General features: G+C 29.3%; 1 protein-coding gene across 7 annotated transcripts in view; it reads left to right on the forward strand.

The window, feature by feature from the left end:
- The first annotated feature begins 14,663 nt into the window (after window positions 1-14,663).
- The window catches only part of Pi3K21B (phosphatidylinositol 3-kinase regulatory subunit alpha), a 300,183-nt gene continuing 290,008 nt past the window's right edge, over window positions 14,664-24,838 (forward strand). For 2 of the 7 annotated variants that reach the window (XM_075363762.1, XM_075363757.1), the window contains exons 1-2: window positions 15,060-15,310; window positions 21,911-22,026. The gene's annotated coding sequence lies outside the window, so the exon portion shown is untranslated. Of the gene's footprint in view, window positions 14,701-14,887; window positions 14,988-15,026; window positions 15,311-15,344; window positions 15,501-21,910; window positions 22,027-24,838 lie in introns of those variants that run through there. The other 5 variants (XM_075363761.1, XM_075363759.1, XM_075363758.1 and 2 more) reach the window with 5 other exon arrangements.

The following is a 24,838-nucleotide window of genomic DNA, read 5'->3' on the forward strand; positions in this document are numbered from 1 at the left end:
AACTTCCTGGAAAATAAAAGCATATGACAGTAAGGATAAAGGGTATACAATTAAAGTCATGTTCAATAAATGAATTCCAGTAGATCAGTGAGACTTAACATCATTATTTACAACTTGCTTTTGCACAACTAATTACATGTTATATGCTTGAGAATGGACTGGCTAATATCCAAATAGGCAGCCAATAACACTTCAAATTAATAAAAAAAAATTTATCCTTGTTTAGGTACATACCTCTACAACAATGAATTTCTTTTTCATTAATACTTTACATTTTTTATAATACTTGTAAAATAATCAGCTAAATTGTACTTTTTAAACGTAGTATTTTTCTCCCAGAATCGTTTGCCTGTTAGATCCAATCTTGTTCATTCAAGTGATTTAATTAATTAACTCCTGCAGTGACAACCTAATCTTACAAAAAATGTTTGTCCTAAATTCCTTCAATATTGGACACCCTTGATACTGTCTCATCATTATGAATGGATTAAGACTATAAATATCTCAAAAGTAACCAAGTTAATCGCGACTATTTCAGTAGAATGTGAGAGATTTAATAATTAAAATTTTTTAATTTATTCATTTATTTAGTACTAGTATTTAAGCCTTACTTGAAATACAGTAATGTCATTAGGATTTTTTAGTTGTCAGATTTTGAGTCTCTCATAAAAAAAATTTTCTTTTTATTCCTCAAAAGAAAAAGACACTTGTTTAATTAAAAACTGAACAGTAAGAAAGAACAGAAAATTTATTTTTAAAACAGCCTTTTTTCTATATGATATAAAAAGTTGAGGAACTGGCTTCCCAAAGGAAAATTGAAACATGGAAAGTTAATACTTTTTAGCTGCTTTTAATATTTTCGCTGTAAAAATCAAAATACAATAGCTCTATTATAAATTAAATTTATCTGAGGAACAATGATTTTTTTGATTTTTATTTTACAGTCAGAAGTTAAACTATCTTGTACAGAATTGGATAATTTTTAAAGATATACTTAGAAAGCATAAGGTATTTTTTCATCTCCTAGTAGTGCAAGCTATGAGATTTTTTTTCAGTTTATTCTTTACCATATCTTTCAGGTCAACAATTTGAAGATAAATTTTAAAAGCTGCCCTTCTTTTAAAAGATAGTTCATCATCTGAGAAGGTTCAATGGTAAATCTAGCCCACTTTAAGATATTGTTTTCAGATGAAGGTCATTATGTACAACACAAATATATAAACAAATTATAAGACAAAAAATAAATGTGATTGAAGTGCATATTAATTATTTAAATGTAAATACATGAAATAATGTTAAGGTAAATGATTAAAAATTGAAATTACAACAAATAATTCACAATTCAGAAGCCACTATTGAAAATTATTTTTTAGCACATATCTATGTGCATGTTGAATGAGATGCAGATAAAACACTTCTTTTTAATTAGTATTGTTTAAAAATTAATCAATAGAGGAAAATAAAAATTATTAAAAAATTAATTAGAGGAAAATCTTTTAATTGCATTTTAAATAAATTGTTAGGAAAATTTTCCAAATGGTTTGGTAATTTATTAAAAATGACAACAGAAACATTGTAAATGTAAAAAACAAAATAAAAAGTGTGCAGTAAAACAGTTTTAACTTGAAAATAGAAATAAAAAGAAACAAAAATTAAAATCTTGAGGATAGATACCTCATTAAAATACTGTGTTGAGGCATCAGAAAGTGCAAAAGTACAGTCCAGGTGCTCCACCAAAATTCATGTAAAATGAAAGGTCATAGTATACAAAAATTAAGTAAAACAGAAGAAGAAATGTCCTTGAAATGCTAAAACTGGAAAAAACTGTTTTTTTGAGAATTATCAAAAAACTTTTGAATTTCTAGCACAAAAAGTATTGAAAAATCCTCTAGTACTACAAACCTATGTACTTCTCAGTGTTTCTGTATATTGTATATAAATAAAAATTAAACTTGATTAATACAAAAATGTATTAAAAATTTACTTATTTATTATTATAATTTATGTTTTAAATTATTAATTCACAATGTAAACTTTCACTTTACCCGTGGGAATATGAATGAAATTTCTTCACCGTGTGAAAAATTTGATCAATTCAAATTTGGAGTTATCCAGATGAAAGACATAGATGCTATAATATGAAAAAATAAAGCTATTTTCATGCATAAACGTATTAAAAATATGAACCACTAAGACTGCATTAAGCATTACGATTATTTACCATCTTCATAGTAGGTTTATTGTATTTACATAGCGCCATTAATTTAGCAATCTTAAAATATAAAATTTAACTATTTTTAAAACATTGAAATTAAACAACTCTTTTAAAACTATTCTTCCATCATATATTCAAACTTATTTTATTATTTTAAATGTTTAGATATTGTGAAAATACAATAAAAACCCTATCAAATGAATGAGTAACAGAATTCTTGTAGATTATAAAAAAACGTTTTATTTAGTAAATAAAGGTAGTATTCATCCCCTGTGTTAGAACAGTGTATATGACAAATTGTTTTACAACAGAAAAATGTATATTAACATAGCGCTTTAAATTATGTCTTGGTCTTTCTTTCAGCAGTATTGTGTCTAAAACACCTGAAGTACATGAGACATCGGTCAGAATGGCTTTCTGTAATAATAATGCTGCTCACAATACAGGCAATCCCTGTTATGAACAAATTGCTATTACTTTTAGCACTAAATATCATCTGTATTTTGGTGGACTTACCATACAAATATTAAATGTTGTAATAAAATTAACAATATGAGTTGAGAATGTATTGTAAATAAGAAATCTTATAACAAGTAGAGATTAAATTGAAGTATAATATTATGCTTAATTCTATTTGTTTAATACACCAGTACAATATCATATAATTACATAAAACTTCTAGATACTACTGTATATTTGCCTCAACAAAAAAAAAAAAGGTAAAAAGAAACTACTTCACTCCTCCTGTTATGGAAACATTGTTATTTATAAAAATAACTGTCAGTTTTTGGAGTGACTTGCGACACTTTCAGGTTGCTTACAATCATTACAATTATGACACAACATATACAGAAAGATAGAAATTCAAATATTAAGATACATGCTTGTATACATGTTAGCACCTGTAACCAGTTATAGGTATTTCACATGAAGCAGAAGTCATTCCAGAAAATGGCACAGCCATCTTCATTTATTGCAACTGTCTCATAATGCAAGGCAATTTAAAGGAAGTTAGGAGTGAAGTGGTTTCTCATTGCTGTCTTCATGAACCAATTATTCTGATTTATATCATCATGTAAAAACCACTGAAATGTAACTGATGTTCATTACAAGGACTAGGGGGTTGTATAATGAACACTATTACTCTCAGAGAAAGCAAACAGTATCTCAAATGCTTTACATGTTTAAAGTAATAAGAAAGACTGGAACAGATAATCTATATTTTTTTCTGTTAGAAAACAGTTTGCTGTATCAATGTTTCCAACTCATTAGAGGATATATATATTTTTATTATCTTCAAATTTTGAAAAAAATATCATTTGTACTTATTTAACACTATTAATAAATTTATATCTTATTAATGTTTATATTATTTTAAATTAAAGACCTGTGATAATTACATCTGTACATCTGCTTATTATAGTGTCAGAATAATAATTTTAATATTTATTTTGTACATAAAACATTACTTTTGTTATAAAATGATAGCTTTTATTTTCTATAATTATAATTGTAATTATTTTTTAAAAAATTCTGTCTGTATATGCATTTTTCTTTCTATATATAATACAATCATTGTTTGAAATGTTCTGTTAGATTATACAAACCTTTTAAAATTTTTTGCAATTATTTACACAAATTAACATAAAAATACTTAGCACCATAATTTAAAAAAAAAAACAAAATAATACTTGTAGTAAGAATACGCTCCTAGAAAAGATGATAAACAAATGATTACATATGAAAAGCTCTCTCAGATTCACCCACTAGGTTTTAAATAGAAGGGGTAGTTAGAGATCGACCAGTGACGTCATGGCCTTAGCAACTGTTGCTAGGTTCATCCTCCCTTCCGATATCGTTTCATCTTAATACTCCCCGACCGAAGTTATACGTACAAAGGATATATAAATTTATAGAATATGAGATAAAGAACGTTTGTTCGATCGTATTATATTGAACAAGATTATTATTAAAAAAATACCTAACTACAGTATTTTATTACGGTTTGTTTTCTGCAGGTAATAGGGGTTTTTATTTAAAATGAATTTTAATAGCTTATTTTTCACTTGGACGTTCAAATAAACAGAGTATTATCCAGATTTAAGTTTCTGATTTTATATTGTTAAAAAGTAATAATAATCAGTCAACTACAATTTTTAAATATATAAAATACAGATAATTCTTAATTTGTTTAAGCTAACAGTAAATTCTTTCAATCGATTTAATAAGCTGTTCACAGACAATCGCCTTTTTTAACCGTTGATAAATTAATAAATGTTTTATTCTAATCGATGCTTAATAATATATTATACAAAGTGATTCAGGAGGAGAGAGAATAATTTAGGAACTTATTCTAGAGCTTGAAATAAAGAAAAAAGTTCATACAAATGAACTTACGGCTAGCGAAAAATTTCACAAGGATTTCAGTTCCCCCGGTGAAATGAGGTCATACTGAAATTTTTAACGCGTTATTTAAGGGGTAGACTTAGTTTCTTATGTTTTTTGACCTAAAAAATCGAATAAAACAGATTCCAGAGTTACATCTTCCGTACTTTTCATAATATCCAACGTAAAACAGAAAAATTCGCAGACGAAAAACATTTTTTTTAGGCTTGAAGTATAACTTTGTTAATGACGAATAAATGCGTAAATTTTATTATCCAAACTTTTAGAGAATTTAATTCTGAAAAAAATTATGTAATAATGTCTATGAAAACAAACAAAAATCAACTTTTATTATTAAAAACAAAACATAAAAAAGGAAACCATCATATAAATTTGATCAAAGCAGCGTCACAAATTATAGAATTAACTATAACATAAAAAAATTAAATTGGCTAGTCTGTATTTATAATTAAAAAATAATAAATACATGAAATAATTCTAAATTAGATATGTGAAGATACTTTGTACAAATATTAAATAAGTATGAAACTAAATATTCAAAAGGAGTTAATTAAAATTATTTGAAAGCGTTCAAAATGCAGGCTTTTTTATTATTCTTTAATTAATACAATTTAAAAATTCATGGATAGAAAATATTAGTTCTATAAAAATAATAATTATATCATTTTGAATAAAATGGTAAAAAGATCTTAAAAATTTGGTCGGTAATTTATTAAAAATTACCGACCAAATTACGAGAATAGGTAGTACGAGAAAGAATAAAATCCTTTCTTGTACGCTAAAATAATGTCGGTTACTTGTTATAAAAACAATAAGTAGAAAAATTTTTTAAATGATTATAATTGTTTTTAAGAAATTATTTGCCGATCTCCTTGGCGGAATGGAAGCGTCTCGACCTTTCATCCGGAGGTCCCTGGTTCGAATCCCGGTTAGACATGGCATTTTTCATACGCTACAAAATTCCATTTCCATATTCCACGCACAAGCTTCAGATTTCTTATATCTGATTTGATAGAAATAGATTTTTTTCAAAGGTTCCATATTCATTAATTTAAACGCATGAATAAGTAAAATTTCATTTTACTGAAAAATATCGATCTATATAATTCATATTTATAAGTGCCAAAAGAATTATCTGAAAGCTCATTTTTATAACTTGAAAACTCAATCTGACTTTGAAGGCGCCTCAAGAAATAATACTATATCTCATGCGGGAATATACTTTAGTTTATTCATGAATAAGTACTCGTGAAATAAATACACAGGTATATTTGCTGTATACAAAACTCATATATGAATTTATCCGTAATCTGTCATTGAAGTAAATTAATATAAAAGACTTGTTTTTCTTGTTTTTTAAAGAAAGATTAACTCAAGATTCGAAATTATAAAGTTCGTTTATTACTTTACTTTTATTATGCTAATATTTATTAAAAATCTCTTAAAAAGGATCTATAAATTTTAGAAAGGAACTACACACATTTTTTTATTTTTATAAAAATTAATCCATATAAATGTAAAATAATTATTTATATGTGTCTAGTAGTGTAATGTACTGGTTATTGATGACCAGACACAAAACACAAATCATATACCTATGTGTTTGAGTGGTAGGTGAATGTCAAACAAATGAACTTTTTGTGTCATGTTTGAAAAAGCCTAAAGTTATGAATGAAGTGTTTTTAAGTAGTTGTGTTGTTTATTTATTGAAATGTATTTAGTTTTATATATACATATTTCAATCAAATTAAGCAGAAGAATCTATATAGCTGCTAGAAAATTCCATGAAGAGCCTTATTGTCATAAATACAACTACATTATATACAATAGCAAAGGGGTAAAAAGCCAAAAATTATTTAAAATTTTTAGTAAACTTCAATTTAATTATATACGATAACAAAATGTTGACTAGAGCAGTGTCACAACATACTTATTATAAACAACAGAATTTATTAAATAGCATTTTAATATATAAAAATGACAAAATATGAAATAACAGCAAAGCAAATATTTTAAGATAGCATACAAAAAAATAATAAAAATTGACAGTTGCTGAAACAGACATATCTGTTTGTTTTCATCCTGTTTTTCTTAAATGAATTTAAAATCATCATATAGTTATCTGCCCTGAGGCAGGTTCTTTGTACCATGTCTGTTTCCATTCTACCCTATTCTTAGCTCAACTTTTAAGAATTTGATAGCTGCCAACATTTCCTTTTAGATTGTTTATAATCATTAACTTTTTCTGTCCATCTCTCTCTCTTTTGTATCTTTACACCATTGTTTTAAGTAATCCTTCTTCTCACATGTTTAAAATATTAATTAGTTATGTTAATATTAAAAAAATTACAGTTACATTTTACGTTTTAATTGTTACATTTTTTATGTTTTAATATAAAAAAATACCTAGTAAACAACAACCTAATTCAACGTTCAAAGTAAATATTCAAGGTAGTTTATGTGTTCAACATGGATCAACATGCTATAATTAAGGCATTTAATCCAAATTTTCTTTTTACTGTTTTCAGAGAAAAGTCTTGAACAAAAAAATGCTCTTACTTCTTTATTTCAGTACTTCATCATCATCTGTCAATCTCTCTTCATTATGCGTAAGTTTTTTTATTTGTCTTTGCAGATTTTTCCTCTCTGATCCTTTGATTTTGTATTTTAAAACTTTATATATTTTTTTTGAACTAATTACTAAATGTTTCGGATACACAGCTTCCTTAACCAATTTTAAAATTCTAATTTAATGGCATTTGTATATCCGTAGAAATACTGGAATTAATATCAAACATGTAACTATAATTTAACCTAAATAAATACTTTATTCAAATTATAGATATGTTTAGCTAATTTTGAAAGATACATTGTATATTAATATTTTTTATAATATCTAACATTTATTCTTTAATCTATTTATGTACATAGTTATAATATTTTTTAATGGATATACCAAAATTACAGTATTTATCTACATTATTTACCTAAATTACAGTGTTTAAATTATTTACCGTAAAAATATCTATATTTAATTATTATCTGTAGTAAACACAGTTTTTTAACAGTTTTGTTTACAAATTTCATAGATGTTTGGCATGATCACTTTTGCAGAAGGGGAACATATATTGAAGATGCTTCTTTTTGTCTCATACACGTATGAGAAAATCACAGTCAATCAATCATACAGCATATCAATGATATGATTTCAAAGTTCCATGAGATCAAAATGGTGAGGGATATAACTACGTCCACGAATCCTCATATAAATTCAATGACCAGAGAAGCTACCGCATTCCACATCATTACAACCTGCAGGTCTTATCCAAGATTCTAATAAGTTTTCATTTAAGTAACATCATACATCTTTGTGGTAACAGGGCAGACAGTCTTCTTAATAGTAATGTAATTATCCCTGTCTTAATTAATTTGATGTATAAGCCTGTTAATCCAATATGTTCTGATATTTTATTTTTGTAATAGTACAACATATGAAGAAAAATATAAGTTTTCTTTTAATTAAGCCAAAAATTCATTCACCTTTTACAAGCCCCATCTGTTCAGTTGCCACGCAGGAGATTTACCTGTCCCCTCTCTGTGTTCATAAATTTTGTAATTCAGTCACCACACATGAGAAGTTGCTTCATCGTCAAAAACAATCAGTCATAACAGCCCAAAAAAACAAAAAATACAGATAGCCAGAACAAACTCAAGCTTATGGGATTTAACCTTTGGTCTCTAACGTAGAATTCCCTAAACTGTTGGTTGTGAGATGTCTAGTTCTAAGCTTGGATGTGAAGTGGATTTGCTGGAATACAAATATTGGTTTGTCTAACACGATGCCTAATTTCTTCACTTAATCCTGGCGGTCCTGGACAAGGATCAGTACGAGTACATAGGCAGACTTCACCCTGAAGTTATACTTATACATAGATGAGTCCTTCTAGAAATATATTCAAAATTATCAAAGCGTTTTTTACAACAAATGTAGTTTACATGTGTCAGAATTTGGTCAACTCATTACAATTTATCATTTAAGAGATACCATTTAAGAAATTTTGCACTATGGGCAACAGAAATTCTATCATCTTGAATAATGTTATTGTCCATGTAACTTTATGTCTACCTAAGAAGCACAACATTTACAATCCTAATACCTAAGAGGCACAAAAGTTTAACATTTACAATCTGTCTAATAAATAATTGTTTAAACTGTTAATATAGACTTTTAAATAATTTTCTTCAGATACAGATGCAGTTACGTCTTCTGAAAAGAGGGTAAAAATAAATGGTTTTGAATTTCAAGGTAGATAAATAATAAGTATTAAGAAAGCAGGAGTGCGAAGATATTTCCCTGTGGTACTTGTTCTTGAAGTAAGATCCTACATATTGTGCTGATATTTTTATTGAAAGATGAAATTTCAGTTGCCCATTTATGGTTGGTAAGGTATGGCTTTAAACAATTGTAAGCACATTCACTTGATACCATGCTATGTAAGTTTTTTATCAGTAAAAAATATAGAACTAAACTCACTGCTTTACACCAAAACTTGGTTCTCAGTGAAATTTCTCAGAACTCATACACAACTTAAAATTTAACCCTTTACCCAGTGATAAAGTTAAAAATTAGTCATAATTTTAAACTCTACTTTATTTATTTATTTGAACTATGTTAATATAAAAATGTTCTTAGATTTATTTGTTAAACCATTAAAATTACATAAATTCGCAGAAATCTGCTCATATTCAGCTAAAATAATCTGTTCTGAAGCAACAGTCAATGTAAAATATAAATAAAAATACTTCAAATTACTGTCCTTTTATTTTTGGATTATTTGAACAAAAACTTTCTCTTTAAAAATTTTAAATGTGTCTCCACATCTGTATTAATTTGAAAAATCCTCTAATCCTGACAACTCATCAAGAAAAAAATAATGAAATTTTTAAGCCATACATTAAGAATCTTCATAAAAAAATCTCTCCACCATCTCATCTAACTTTTCAATTTTTTTTTAAATCATCCTTCTAATGTATATGCAGTTACAACAAGTTTCATGATTTTTAGTAATTTACATCAGTCCTGAGGTATGAATATAAAGAAAATGTAGGTTCTATTACAGATCCATAGATACTGAATTTTGTAACCTGATTTTAGTAGTTTTGGTCTGAGATCTCAGAAATTTATAAAAACTTATGAGAAAGTCATTATTTTTGAAAAATTTACTTTATTCTGGAAGCAAGTTTTTTTTTTTACATAATTCAAAACTTTGTAAATATTTTGATGTTTACAAAAATGTTCATTTACTGTATCATTTTTTGCATTTTTATTGCCACCTACTGGAAAAAACAAGGGAATCACAAATTATAAAAATCTGCTAAGTGACTGTAAGTTTATTTGATATATTAAATAATCTTAATGTTTTAAGTAAATAACAATTATAATGATGCTAAGTTTGGGCTACTTTTGTCCACCTTAGATAACATCTTTCTGTTAAACTCAGCTCCCACATAGACCTAGTTTCAATCCAAGTTTAAAATATGTAGCAACATTAATCAAGCATCAGGACTGTAGAATTAGTTATAATGGCTTCAACCTGACAGAACATGAGTGGTTTGCTAAGCGAGGTTTTTTTTCAAATATTTATTGTTATTAAAAATAGTTTGAACTTATTTTCATCTGTTAAGATGTTTTTCTTTTCAAAGTTTACTGAATCTTAAAGAAGTTTCAATTTTAAGATTTTTAACAAGAATCCATAATTTTACAAAAAAAAATTGTATACTACGTAATATATAGAAGTTATAGTTAAAACTGAAAAAATAAGTTTGTTCCCAGACTGGTGACTAGCTAATGAAGGAGCCAATGTAACATTTTGTTAAGAATGGTGTTAAATGACAGAAAAATTCTTCTTTTCTTGCTGTTGTTACAGAACCTATTCTGAGCTTTGAGCCTCACAATAGCCCTCCAAAATTCTCTATCATTATCAATAAACCTTTTCCATCCTCTGTACACCATCAACACCAGATCCCCATCCACCTCATCTCCCTATCTCCTCCTTGGTCTGCCTAATGAATTCTTCCCTGACCCTGTTATTTAATCTCTTGCAGAACTACCACATCTAATCCAAATCTCAAAATTTCATTTGCAATTACATTCAATTTTCCTGGTTTTAATATCATTTGCACATTCCACTCGTCAAATAATTTTTCTACCTTTTAGTTCTGATATCCACTTCGTTATCTGATAATACCATCTTAAAAATAACACTTTATGATCCAATAAAACATGTTACTTAGTTGAGGGTTCAAGTATCACTTTTTTAATCAATTTATTTTAAAAGATATTAATATTATAAGTTTTGGTTAAATCACTAAACATTTAAATGGTTCCTTGGTAGGACAATGAACTGGATCCCTCCTAATAATGGTTCTGTGACACCTGTAATGTCTCGGGGAGTAATAGCTTGTAAATTTAAGGGAATGACAACAGCCTCAACCTACTCTGGTTCCCATGAATTACCGAAGGAAAACAACACAAGTGCAGTTTCACTGCAATCTATCAGCATTTATAAGTGGCTAATGTCATGGCTCAAAGAACTAGACAAAAAGTGGAGAAGAGTAAAATACCTCTCATACTAACTGATGAAAAAGTAGTGTATAGGTAATTATTGTCACAATTCACAGCAGTTACAAAGGTCTTTTTGTGATTAAGTAAAATAAGTGATTAAGAGATGGCTGCATGAAGTACTTAAGTTATGGGTATAAATTTCTGAAGACATCAACACCTTAATTTATGAAAGTTTACTATGACTTTTCTTACATCACTGATGAATAATTTCTTTTCAATGTTAATTTTTGGATTACAAAGCACAGTTAATAATACTTTAGTTAAAAGCAATAATGATTATAAATAAATCATAAGTAGCTCTATCAAAATTAAAAAAACAAAACGTTTGCATAATTTATACAATATTAGTCCTTTTTATTATACTATTAAGCCCCTTCAGGTAAGTAGGTCCTTCAAATATATTAATTTTCCTATTCTGTATAATCATTGTTCAGAATTTCTTTTAATATATATTTAATACTTATTGAAAGATCTATTATTAGACAGCTAAAAGCATTTGTACAAAAAAAATAAAAAATAAATAAAAATAAAATTATCAACACAGTAAGATCAGTGAAAAAAGTAAAGGAGGAACATTAGTTATAACAGCCTATGCTTAATGATATTGTCAGATCTTTTACAATTTATCTTATATTTTCTATTTTATAATAGAAAACGTATATTTACCTTAAATTCTTTGTTACAGCAAATATTGCTATAAAATTGTTTTTACTGACTAAATAAATTCTTGAACTATAGTATACTTACTATATTTTTTAATTTAAAATGTTTTGAATGAAATATTATCCTGTTATCTTAGTGTCTCTATTCCATAAAATTCATTAAAAAATTTACCAATTTTTTAAAGGATTATTTAATTTTATATTTTTTACATTCTTTATTTATAAATTACATTTTGTAAAAAAAAAGTTTGAAAGATAGTGTAATAATACAGATGACAAATTAAAAGAAAACTAAACAGTCTTACTGCTTAAGCTGAATAAAGCGCGGTTCACAAGTAACCAGTAGTTTATTAAACTATGGTAATTTATTCAAGTGAATCTACATGAAGCAAGTGACTTTAATAGAGTTTCTTAAATTAAGGCAAGTCAAACAAGCATTCACAAATTTCCTAAGATTAGTTGAGCAGGTATCTGGTCAACTATTGGTGTACTAAAATTGTGAAAATTGGTGATTTTCCTTCATTTAAATGTAATGAAAAAGAGAAGGCAAGATCTTAATGAAAAAGTTAAGCAAGATCTTCAATCAGTTCTGCCACATCTTAAAGAGGAACTGTAAATGTTTGTTCTAAAGAATTGCTAAGACCCAAGATGTTTGGATAGGAAATTGGGTAAACAGAAGAAATGAGTATGCATCCAAAACAGTATTTTTATGCAGTTAGAGGGGCTTTTTGGAACATTTCTGAATAAAATTGAGGTATTTATTCAAAGGCAGGAGATTGTAAAGAGAAATTGCATTCTAACTTCTATAGTGCTGCAAGCAGTTTAATATTTTCTTTCAGTGTAGGGTGAAACAGTTCTCCAGTACCAGACTTTTTGGAAATATTGCTTTTCCAAAAAGCAATATTTTTTCTCCTGCTAGCAGTTAGATTTCATTTTTCTCTCTCTCTCTGCATCATCTCCTCATCAAAACCATCAATTGACACTTGTTTTTCAGATGCAAAAATGCTGCTGAGTAAATTTATTTGGTTTTATACAAATCATATGATACATTCTACAGTCATGTTTGAAATGTTCTTCAGAAAATTTTAATGAAGTATGTTCAGACTATCTTGCCACAATTTTAAACTAATCATTTCAAACCCTATTATTGTATATTCTTATTATGCTATTTTTCACTTCAAATTATTACAGTTACACACTTTGCTGTAGTCTGAACTACACCAAACATGAATGGACCTGCCTTTGCAGGTTTAGTAAAAAGGCAAGGCCACTGGAACAAGTGTGTGGGAAGATCTACTTGTCTGAAAAATAGGATAGATTTCTATACTAAACTAGACTCATAACTGAAACATTCATGTTTACTTGACTAAAATGTTTGTGTTCAGCCTGACAAATATTAAACTGCTCAACCAGTCAACTAAACTACTGGTTACATGTGAACAGCCCTTAATACAAGTTGGGTGTACATGTTTTTGACCTGCAATTATACATAAGTACTATACTGGGGATGTGTACATTCTTAGAAAAAGTTCATATGTTCTAAGTATAAGAATTGACTAGCAGGATCTGTGTCCATTATGACGGAGAGATTTTATAACAAAAGAAGATTTTCTCTATACTAGTTATATATTCAAAAGCAGGAATGCCTAACCGCTCTTCACAAAGAAGGGAATTTTTTGCTGCCTTGTTGACAGTTGTCTGCCAATTACATCATGCAGACAGAAATCTGGTCTCAGTATTAGTTTAGTTCTGTTAAGTATCAACTAAGTAAGTTCATAAATCTCTGTTTAAGACTTACGACCTCCAGAATATGCCGCTGGAAAAGAAACTTCACGATAGTTTCGAAATATGTTTAATAGATATGAATCGAAATTAAGTCTCTGTAATTCAGTGTTTCTTGAAATTTAATACATAGTTTGTCCATTAAACAAAGTATTATATCTTGTACATTTGAACTGTTTTAAGTTCGCTATATCAAAACTACAGCGACCTTTGATAAAATCTTAGATGGCAAGTTTCATTCAATAGCTAAAAATTACCGCAGCAGCCTCACGTCCGTCGACTGCTGGATTGTCCAGTGATAAAACTTAGAATTTTAGCACATCAGAGATTTCCTACTTGTCTAACTAATATTGCTAAACTTTATAAATTACTTCTTCTCAGCTTTTACATTATTTGAATTTTAATGAGCTTCAAGGAATTAGCGTGAGTTATGCGGAAACTTAATTCGCAGTGAACGTAATTACACTTTTATCTCAATTGTAGACTGTGTGATGTATTTGAAGTAGATTATCAAATTCATTTGAAATAAATAAACTAATCAATTGACTTTATGCAACAAGCAGGGAAATTATTCCCGCCACTGTTTTACTAATAAAACAACTTCCTGACTGGTCTATCTAAAGGGTTTAGGGCTTTTATATCCAGCAATGAAGGAATAAGTAGGTAAACTATAGCTGAGACATTCCCGATTAATTACGTTTGTTGTTCTTGCTTTAATTTGAAGATTAAACTATATAGTTTGTTAGATGCGAACAAATAAACACATCACAACACACCGAATAGATGTATGCTATAAGGAAATCTTTGACATTAGCTATATTTCATAGTCGTTTCAAAATTTAACTTTACTATCAAATTCTGCCTCTTTAAAACACTGATTAATTAACCTTGACTAACGGTAAAGAGTAATGAATTAACAAACAATCCCACTGCATCTGCTCCAGCAACTATACCTAATACAGGCTATAACCGTAAAGCATCTTGGAAAAGATTACGGTCACTTGTTAAGGGTATGCTATTGATGGAATCTGTTGATTATATTTAAAAAATATAAATGTTTAATATTATAAGTTATTTTTACCGGATTAAAAATATTGCAAAACCGGTTATAATACATTTTTATCCGAAATTGTCTAATTATCGGTAGAGTGCGAGGTTAGGATTAGTCACACTGGTAAACAATAAAAACTGATTTCCTTTGTGTAAAAAAAGCATCCATTCATTATTAAGATGTTTGTGTTATTCAGTTGTTAAATTGACATGCAAGAGATGAAGTCCGTATTGATATGGATTTAGGGTAAGATTTAGGAACTGTTTGTGGTAGCTTTTACCAATACGGATTCGTACGAATGAAATATCGCTAACCTAAATTTTAAAAGTGTTCACAACCTGTGACAAATGCAGAGACGAGTAATTGATTTTTTATGTGTGCTCAGATTGTTGTGTTAACTTAAGGTATACAAACATGTTTTTCGGTCTGTTTTATAAGTGTATTTGCATATACAGTTATGTGAGTAGAAATATCGTCTAAATACCGGGTCCCCGTTTAGGTGTAAATGAAATGTGATTGTTTATTATTTTTCCGCTGACTTGCGTTGATGTCTACTTTAGTTATTTGAGGTTAACCAAATTCTGATTACTATTATCTCTTTAACTGGCTAATACTATAATTGATTTGTGCTTCTATAAAACGTTTAGTAACGAATATGACAACAAATGTACAAGTAGTATTGTTGGAAAAAGTGGTACATCTTACTTTTTGGAGTGAATTTTCAACTATTGTTCACTGTCCTCAAGCTAGCCTTTTAAGGTTCTTATTTTCTTAATTAGATTGGCTTTGAAGATTTTTTGTTGGTATTATATGCTTTCTGTTATAGGAATAAGTTCTTTTTTGTAGTTTCATTAAATTTTTTTTTATAGAAAAATTAAGCACTTTCGTTTGGGACATTCAATGCATTTTATTATTATTTCAATGTCAGGTTTGCATTTTGCAAATAATTTCTAGACAGTTTAAGAAAATGGAGTTTGTGAAGTAACATCTTCATTTTTAATTAGCAGTAGTGAATTGAGATGAATAATCAATTTTTTTTTCTTATACATAGAACTTTTCATATTATATACCCCAGAAATTTATTTTTGTTGTAATGATATAATTTAGTTCTGTCTTTTCTACTCATTTGTGTTTAAGATTTGAGACTTAAAAATGCTATGCAAGGTGAGAGGTTCTTGCTTGCTAATTAAATGTAACCTATGTATGCATAATCATGAGATTCTTTAGATTGTTGATTTCAGAGGTAGTAATTTTGAAATGTGAAAAATCTACTATCATGAATATTATTAAATCAACAATTTAGATCAAATATTAGTAAAATGCATGGTTGTCAAAAAAGCAGTAGAACCTGATGTTGATTGATGTGCTGCTTTATTTTTGTTATTAAAAATTTGCTGTATCTCATTAATAAGAAAAATTAATAAACAAACTCATTAAACATGTATACTAATAAGGCATTTTTTAAGGCACAGTTATATAGTAAGGGGTTCATGGAATTTGTTTGAATATATAATCAATTTTTTTTTCAACTACTGGTTTTAAACATAGTGAGATTCTTATTTCCCATATCCTGCAACAGCTCCAACTGTCAAAAAAAGGATGTGCCACTTTTGTTGGTGTTTTCTGTTGTAATATTAGAAAATATGGTACTTACATATTAACGCCACCGCAGCTACAGCTTTATTTAAAAACAAAGTAGTCAATCGGATTTCGGTGGAAAATGAACAGTCTCTTTATTAATTTTAATAAATGGTTATTTATATTTATTTATTTTATAAATATAATTTAACCAAACTTAACCCATGCTCGCTTCGCTCGCTAACCTTGACTAATTAACACCGTAATTTTTTTATTAAATAAATTTAATAAATTCAGTAATTATTGCAATTATTTATTATTTAAATAATCAAAACACTCCTGTTAATTAGTCAAGGTTAGCGAGCGTAGGTTAAGTTTGGTTAAATTATATTTATAAAATAAATAAATATAAATAACCATTTATTAAAATTAATAAAGAGACTGTTTTGAATCTATTTAAACTCTATATTGGCCCATTTTCCACTGAATTCGGATTGACTACTTTGTTTTTAAATAATGCTGTAGCTGCGGTGGCATTAATACGTAAGTACTGGAAATACAATTATTGTTCTGTTCTGTAATATTTAGCCGTTAGGTAATTTAAGAATATTGTAAGTATAATTAATGATATAATTTAATATTGCTAAATGGAAATTAGCTCTGTAAAGACAGTTTAGAGGTTTTGCATGGAATTGATTCATTTAAACTTACAGTACCGTAATCTTTCCCTATTTTCTTTTTAATTGTAATATATGTTATCCTCTGATTTCAAATTGTAGCATTGTATGAATGAATGCAGTTTTATATTAACAAGACTGAAGTAAAAAAGTTTTTAATTATTTTCCTACTCCTGTAAATTAGCTTGTGAAAGTATTAATTTAATGGTTATTTTACTGTTATGCTTTTTTTCTTATATTTATTTAAAAATAAACTGAAATTCTGTTTAAAGATTTCCACAGTCTGATATACTGATTAACTGAGCAAGCATTATGATTTATTTCTGTAGAGTTTTGTGAAAAATGTTCATTAAAAAGAATTGATCAAAAAATATTACTGAAAATTCTTAGTATCCATGGCTTTATATATTTTTTATTATAATTAGGTCAGTTTTCATTTTTATCATATTTTATAATGGGTAATTATGTATGCATCATATGATTTAAGGTTATTTTCAAATCTGCTCATTCTTATTCAAACATTAATGTGAAATTCATTAGTTACCATAAAAAAATAAAAATGTCACACTTAAGACTTATAGCATGTAATTTTCCAGTAATTTTAAAAGTTATGCTTTATGGATTATAAGTAGTTCATTTTACTGGACTACAACAGTGTGCATAGTTCAAGTTAGGTTAAGTTTTTTAGATTTAGTTACATTATTTTAGTTAAGTTATTTAATATTTAACTAATCTTTATAATCCTAATCCATATTTGATTTGCTTGTTTTTTATTTTGTTTTTTTCTAAAAATGACTAAATTATTTTAATTTAGGTTCATATACAGATTTGTACTGTAGCTTTTGTTTTTGACAGGCAGTTATGTTATTTTTATTTTTTAATATTAGTATGATTGGTATGATCATTAGAGACTGAATATACTAAGAAGATCAGTTTTAATTTTAATTTACTCTCTTCCCTGTAACTGATTATTAATCCTGATAGTGTATAGTGATATTATTCACATCTACTGCTCAAGGTTATTCCACAAAGGTTGTACATGACCTTAAATGAGATAATCTATCCCTAAAAATTGCACAGTTATTCTCATATGCAATAAGCATCTCATATTTGGTACATTGAAAAAAGTAAAGAAATAAGCAGCTTTATATTGTCTTTTATCCTAAACTAAATGTAATGTTTAACATGAACATGCTAAGTTCATCAAAATTTGGGTGATAATCAGTTTACAAAGTGGCATCTTCATTGTGACAGGAACTGGTATAATGAACATCATTACTGTCAGAGAAATTGCTTGTTCTTCCTCAGATACTGTGTTTGTGTTGCACTGCAAAAAACACCTGGGAAAGCTAAAAACTGATTCATCCCATTTGACATGAAACAATGTATTATATATATGTTAAAGTGTATACATTGTTTCTTCTTAATAAAGATAATTAATCTCATAAAATTACTTGTAAAAACATTTATATAATTACAGTTTAACTATTAGATTTGTTAAAAGAGCTTTATTTTTCAGAAAATACCAAATAATATATCCTTTTTAATTGACATTAACGAAGTGGTTTTCTTGGAACTTGGCGTTTCTTTTACATTATTATTTTATTTTTATAAAATATAAACCTTTTATGGTAATACAAATCAAATTTATTGTACAGCAGATGAAACTTCCAGATTAATTTTTTTTTTTTTTTGTCTTCAGTCATTTGACTGGTTTGATGCAGCTCTCCAAGATTCCCTATCTAGTGCTAGTCGTTTCATTTCAGTATACCCTCTACATCCTACATCCCCAACAATTTGTTTTACATACTCCAAACGTGGCCTGCCTACACAATTTTTCCCTTCTACCTGTCCTTCCAATATTTAAAGCGACTATTCCAGGATGCCTTAGTATGTGGCCTATAAGTCTGTTTCTTCTTTTAACTATATTTTTCCAAATGCTTCTTTCTTCATCTATTTGCCGCAATACCTCTTCATTTGTCACTTTATCCACCCATCTGATTTTTAACATTCTCCTATAGCACCACATTTCAAAAGCTTCTAATCTTTTCTTCTCAGATACTCCGATTGTCCAAGTTTCACTTCCATATAAAGCGACACTCCAAACATACACTTTCAAAAATCTTTTCCTGACATTTAAATTAATTTTTGATGTAAACAAATTATATTTCTTACTGAAGGCTCGTTTAGCTTGTGCTATTCGGCATTTTATATCCATATTCGGCATTTTATATCTTTTTCGTCCATCTTTAGTAATTCTACCTCCCAAATAACAAAATTCTTCTACCTCCATAATCTTTTCTCCTCCTATTTTCACATTCAATGGTCCATCTTTGTTATTTCTACTACATTTCATTACTTTTGTTTTGTTCTTGTTTATTTTCATGTGATAGTTCTTGCGTAGGACTTCATCTATGTCATTCATTGTTTCTTCTAAATCCTTTTTACTCTCGGCTAGAATTACTATATCATCAGCAAATCGTAGCATCTTTATCTTTTCACCTTGTACTGTTACTCCAAATCTAAATTGTTCTTTAACATCATTAACTGCTAGTTCCATGTAAAGATTAAAAAGTAACGGAGATATGGAACATCCTTGTCGGACTCCCTTTCTTATTACAGCTTCTTTCTTATGTTCTTCAATTGTTACTGTTGCTGTTTGGTTCCTGTACATGTTAGCAATTGCTCTTCTATCTCTGTATTTGAACCCTAATTTTTTTAAAATGCTGAACATTTTATTCCAGTCCACGTTATCGAATGCCTTTTCTAGGTCTATAAACGCCAAGTATGTTGGTTTTTTTTCTTTAATCTTCCTTCAACTATTAATCTGAGGCATAAAATTGCTTCCCTTGCCCCTATACTTTTCCTGAAACCAAATTGGTCTTCTCCTAACACTTCTTCCACTCCTCTCAATTCTTCTGTATAGAATTCTAGTTAAGATTTTTGATGCATGACTAGTTAAACTAATTGTTCTGTACTCTTCGCATTTATCTTTTTCTTTGGTATCATTACTATAACACTTTTTTTGAAGTCTGACGGAAATTCCCCTTTTTCATAGATATTACACACCAGTTTGTATAATCTATCGATCGCTTCCTCACCTGCACTGCGCAGTAATTCTACAGGTATTCTGTCTATTCCAGGAGCCTTTCTGCCATTTAAATCTTTTAATGCTCTCTTAAATTGAGATCTCAGTATTATTTCTCCCATTTCATCCTCCTCAACTTCCTTTTCTTCCTCTATAACACCATTTTCTTATTCATTTCCCCTGTATAACTCTTCAATATATTCCACCCATCTATCGACTTTACCTTTCGTATTATATATTGGTGTACCATCTTTGTTTAACACATTATTAGATTTTAATTTATGTACCCCAAAATTTTCCTTAACTTTCCTGTATGCTCCGTCTATTTTAACAATGTTCATTTCTCTTTCCACTTCTGCACACTTTTCTTTAATCTACTCTTCTTTCGCCAGTTTGCACTTCCTGTTTATAGCATTTCTTAATTGCCGATACTTCCTTTTACTTTCTTCATCACTAGCATTCTTATATTTTCTACGTTCATCCATCAGCTGCAATATATCGTCTGAAACCCAAGGTTTTCTACCAGTTCTCTTTATTCCGCCTAAGTTTGCTTCTGCTGATTTAAGAATTTCCTTTTTAACATTCTCCCATTCTTCTTCTACATTTACTACCTTATCTTTTTTACTCAGACCTCTTGCGATGTCCTCCTCAAAAATCTTCTTTACCTCCTCTTCCTCAAGCTTCTCTAAATTCCACCGATTCATCTAACACCTTTTCTTCAGGTTTTTAAACCCCAATCTACATTTCATTATCACCAAATTATGGTCGCTATCAATGTCTGCTTCAGGTTTTGCAGTCAACGAGTTGATTTCTAAATCTTTGCTTAACCATGATATAATCTATCTGATACCTTGCAGTATCGCCTGGCTTTTTCCAAGTGTATATTCTTCTATTATGATTTTTAAATTGGGTGTTGGCAATTACTAAATTATACTTCGTGCAAAACTCTATAAGTCGGTCCCCTCTTTCATTCCTTTTGCCCAGCCCGTATTCACCCACTATATTTCCTTCCTTGGCTTTTCCAATGCTTGCATTCCAATCTCCAGCTATTATTAAATTTTCATCTCCTTTTATGTGTTTAATTGCTTCATCAATCTCTTCGTATACACACTCTACCTCATCATCATCATGGGCGCTTGTAGGCATATAGACGTTAACAATCATTGTCGGTTTAGGTTTTGATTTTATCCTTATTACAATGATTCTATTGCTATGCATCTTGAAATACTCCACTCTCCTCCCTATCTTCTTGTTCATCACGAAACCTACTCCTGCCTGCCCATTATTTGACGCTGAGTTAATTACTCTAAAATTACCTGTCCAAAAGTCGCCTTCATCTTCCCACCGAACCTCACTAATTCTTACTACATCCACATTTATCCTACCCATTTCCCTTTTTAAATTTTCTAGCCTACCAACCTTTTTTAAACTTTTAACATTCCACGCTCCGACTTGTAGAATGGTATTTTTTAGTTTTCTGGTGACCCCTTCCTTAGTAGTCCCCACCCGGAGATCCGAATGGGGGACTATTTTACCTCCGGAATATTTTACCAAGGAAGGCGCCTCCATTATTGTTGTGTGAAAATGCAGATTAATAAGTTTCCAATATTGCAGGAGTTAGTTTTATCAGTAACTAACACTTTTACTTGCTCTGTTTATGAATTTTTAGTTTGAATTTTAATAAATGATAAGTGAAGTATAAGGAGGATTTAGAGATCCTGTATTTTTAAAATAAAAAAATGTGAGAATTATTGGACAAATTCCATTATTATGTATTTTTATTTACTTACTTGTAATTGTAATACTATTTTTTGTTTGTTTTATAGATGGCCACCAAACTACTACTCTTCTAGCTGTCTAAGTTTCCCAATGTTGCAGACAGAAAATTGCCATCCAGTGATGAAATTGGGCTATTAGAAACAGTAGAATAATATTATCTTTGGTATGTTGATCTAGTAATTTAAAATAATAACAAAAATAACAATATCAGAGTCCAAGATGAAAAAACAATGGTATACAGACTAACATAAATGAAGTAATTTCCTCATGGATCTTTTTTTAGAAGAATCAGGCTTCTGAAGTAGATCCAAAATATTTTAAGTGCTATTTCTCCCCTAAAATCTATAGGTAGGTCTGCTGTACAGTCACTTCTTTAATAATATGTACATTTTTTATATGTGTTTGTAATTGTAACAAAATAATTGTATACAGTCTGATATGAAATGGAAGTCACAACCAATATTGGCATAGCTATTCTCAGGAAAACAAGCAACCCATATCAAAACTTATTAGGGAAATTACAAAATTTATTAGTGAATTTACGTTGACCTCTTCACTGAGCTGAATATACTGTTGAATATCAGTATGTCAATTACACTTAAATGCAGGCAATATTCAGCATTGCAATTAATCTGTTCACTTTATTTGCCTCAGAAAACTGTTTAAACAGAAATAACCTCTGACTGATACCTCTTCTATCACTTTTAGAACAGGTACTATACTTACATCTTAGTCTTAAGAAAGACTGGGACAGACAGATTGAAGCAACGAATTGATGTGTACAGTATTCTTAGGCATGAAAAGCCGAATTTCCTTAAAGTGCATAACTACATCCCTGAAATATTGAAATTCACCTTGCTCATATCCACACAAAAACTTCTCAGAACGAAGAAAAACTACATATAGAGACAAAGCCTCCATATAGGTTCACCAATTATAATCCTTACTAAAATATTTGTATACACTACTGAACACAAATACATTCTATGCAACATAAATTATTATACATCATCATTTATTACACCTTTATGTTACAGTATTGTTATCCATTTAATAGGAGCAGATGCCAAGTAGAAGTTTTTCCATATACAAGGCATATTCATAAAGTAAGGGTCGTTTGGTCATTAAAAAAAATTAACTCGTGAGCAAAGGTTTTTACTTACAGTTTTAATTTACTATATATCTACTTCACTTTTCCACATAATTACGATTCAGTTCTAAGCACTTTTCATAACACTGCACCAGTTTCTTTAACCCCTTTGCATAGAAGTTTGCCGCCTGGGAATTGAACCAGTAGACAACAGTCTTGAGTTCTTCGTTGTTTTCAAACCGTTGTCCACCAAGCACTTTTTCAAATTCAAGAAGAGGAAGTAGTAACTTAGGTGCAAGATCGGGACTATATGGAGGGTGGTCAAGAAGTTCCTAATGAAAATCTTGAATCTTCTTGATTAAAGCAGTGATATGAGGATGCGCGTTGTCATGAAGGAGGATTACACAGGACAACAGTTCCCTGCATCGTCGATTTTGGATCGTACGTCACGGTTTGGTGAGTGTTTCACAGTACATGTCAGCTGTAATTGTTGATTCATGCTCCATGAAATCAACCAAAATGACACCCTTTTTCGTCCCAAACAATGGTAGTTAACATATTTTGACTCGAGTATGGAGATTGCTTAAAATTTTCGGTTTTGGGGAACTTGAATTGCACCACTGCATTGACTGCTGTTATGATTCTGCATTGGTGTAGGATATCCACATCTCGTCGTCTGTAACAGTGTGGGAAAACAAATCATCTCCATCTTGTCTATAGCAGTCCAAAACCACTCGTTCACTGCACAGTCTTTGCTCTTTGTGTTGGTCTGTGACAATGGTGTATAAGTAGATAGAGGTGCGTCCAACATGCGGAAATTCATCAACCAGAGCACTAATCATCTATCACTGATCACATCGCAGTTTTCAGTTCACTTGTTCGACGATTTCATTGGTCTGAATACTGGGTGGGCCTGCCACTCCACTCTTGTCATGCACATTTGTGTGGCCATTTTTAAAGTCTCAACACTTGTCTAACCTTTCCTTCAATCATTACTGTAGGTTCATATACTAGGGACAATGCCCAATGAATTTCAGCAGCTGAAGATCCTTTTGCACATAAAAATTGAATCACAGCGTGCGCTTCACAACTAGTGGGAAAAACGATTGTCACAGACATTGTGATCTGCATTCACCGGCAGGCAAACGAATACTGAATCAAAACAACAACTGCAGTGGCTTTGTAAATAGCCGATAGATGGCTCTGCATGCATGAAACTGTGTTCAGACTCGCTAATATTTAAATATAAGCTGGTGGCCCTTACTTTATGAAGATGCCTTGTATTTAAACAGAAGTCATATATTATAAAAAAAAAAAAAAATTATAACATGCAGTAGTTTGTAAAAAACCAATATATAACTTCATCTTCCCTTCAAAAAACAAAACTAATTAATAAGACTTAAAATACATATCAAACTTAAACTTCTAAGCTTACAAACACTCATAAAAAATAACAGCCTTTCTATTGTTGATTGGATTGCCCATCTTAATAATTCCCCATCTTTATATTGGAAGAATGGTCAGATAGTTGCACATGTTTCATAGAATATAAAAAACCATTTATGTACAACTCAGTCAAACAATTAAACACTTGATAACAATATCCATATACACATAGATATAAATTAAAGATTTGTTGTATAAACTGTATAATGGGCAAATGTTTCAGTACATTAGAATAGTTTGAAATTTACACATGTATTCACCTACATCCTTTACTTTTAATTACAGTTAAAATCACACTACTTTCATTGCATGGCAGAATGGGAAGATTCAAGAATGCCCTTCTCTTTCAATCACATCCAAGGATGTACAACTGGTACATCCTTTTACCATCATTTCTCATCCATTCATTACATCTATGTTACAAAGTCCATAATGCAGC

Source organism: Lycorma delicatula, chromosome 4 (assembly GCF_047948215.1).
Source record: "Lycorma delicatula isolate Av1 chromosome 4, ASM4794821v1, whole genome shotgun sequence".
Lineage (NCBI taxonomy): Eukaryota > Metazoa > Arthropoda > Insecta > Hemiptera > Fulgoridae > Lycorma > Lycorma delicatula.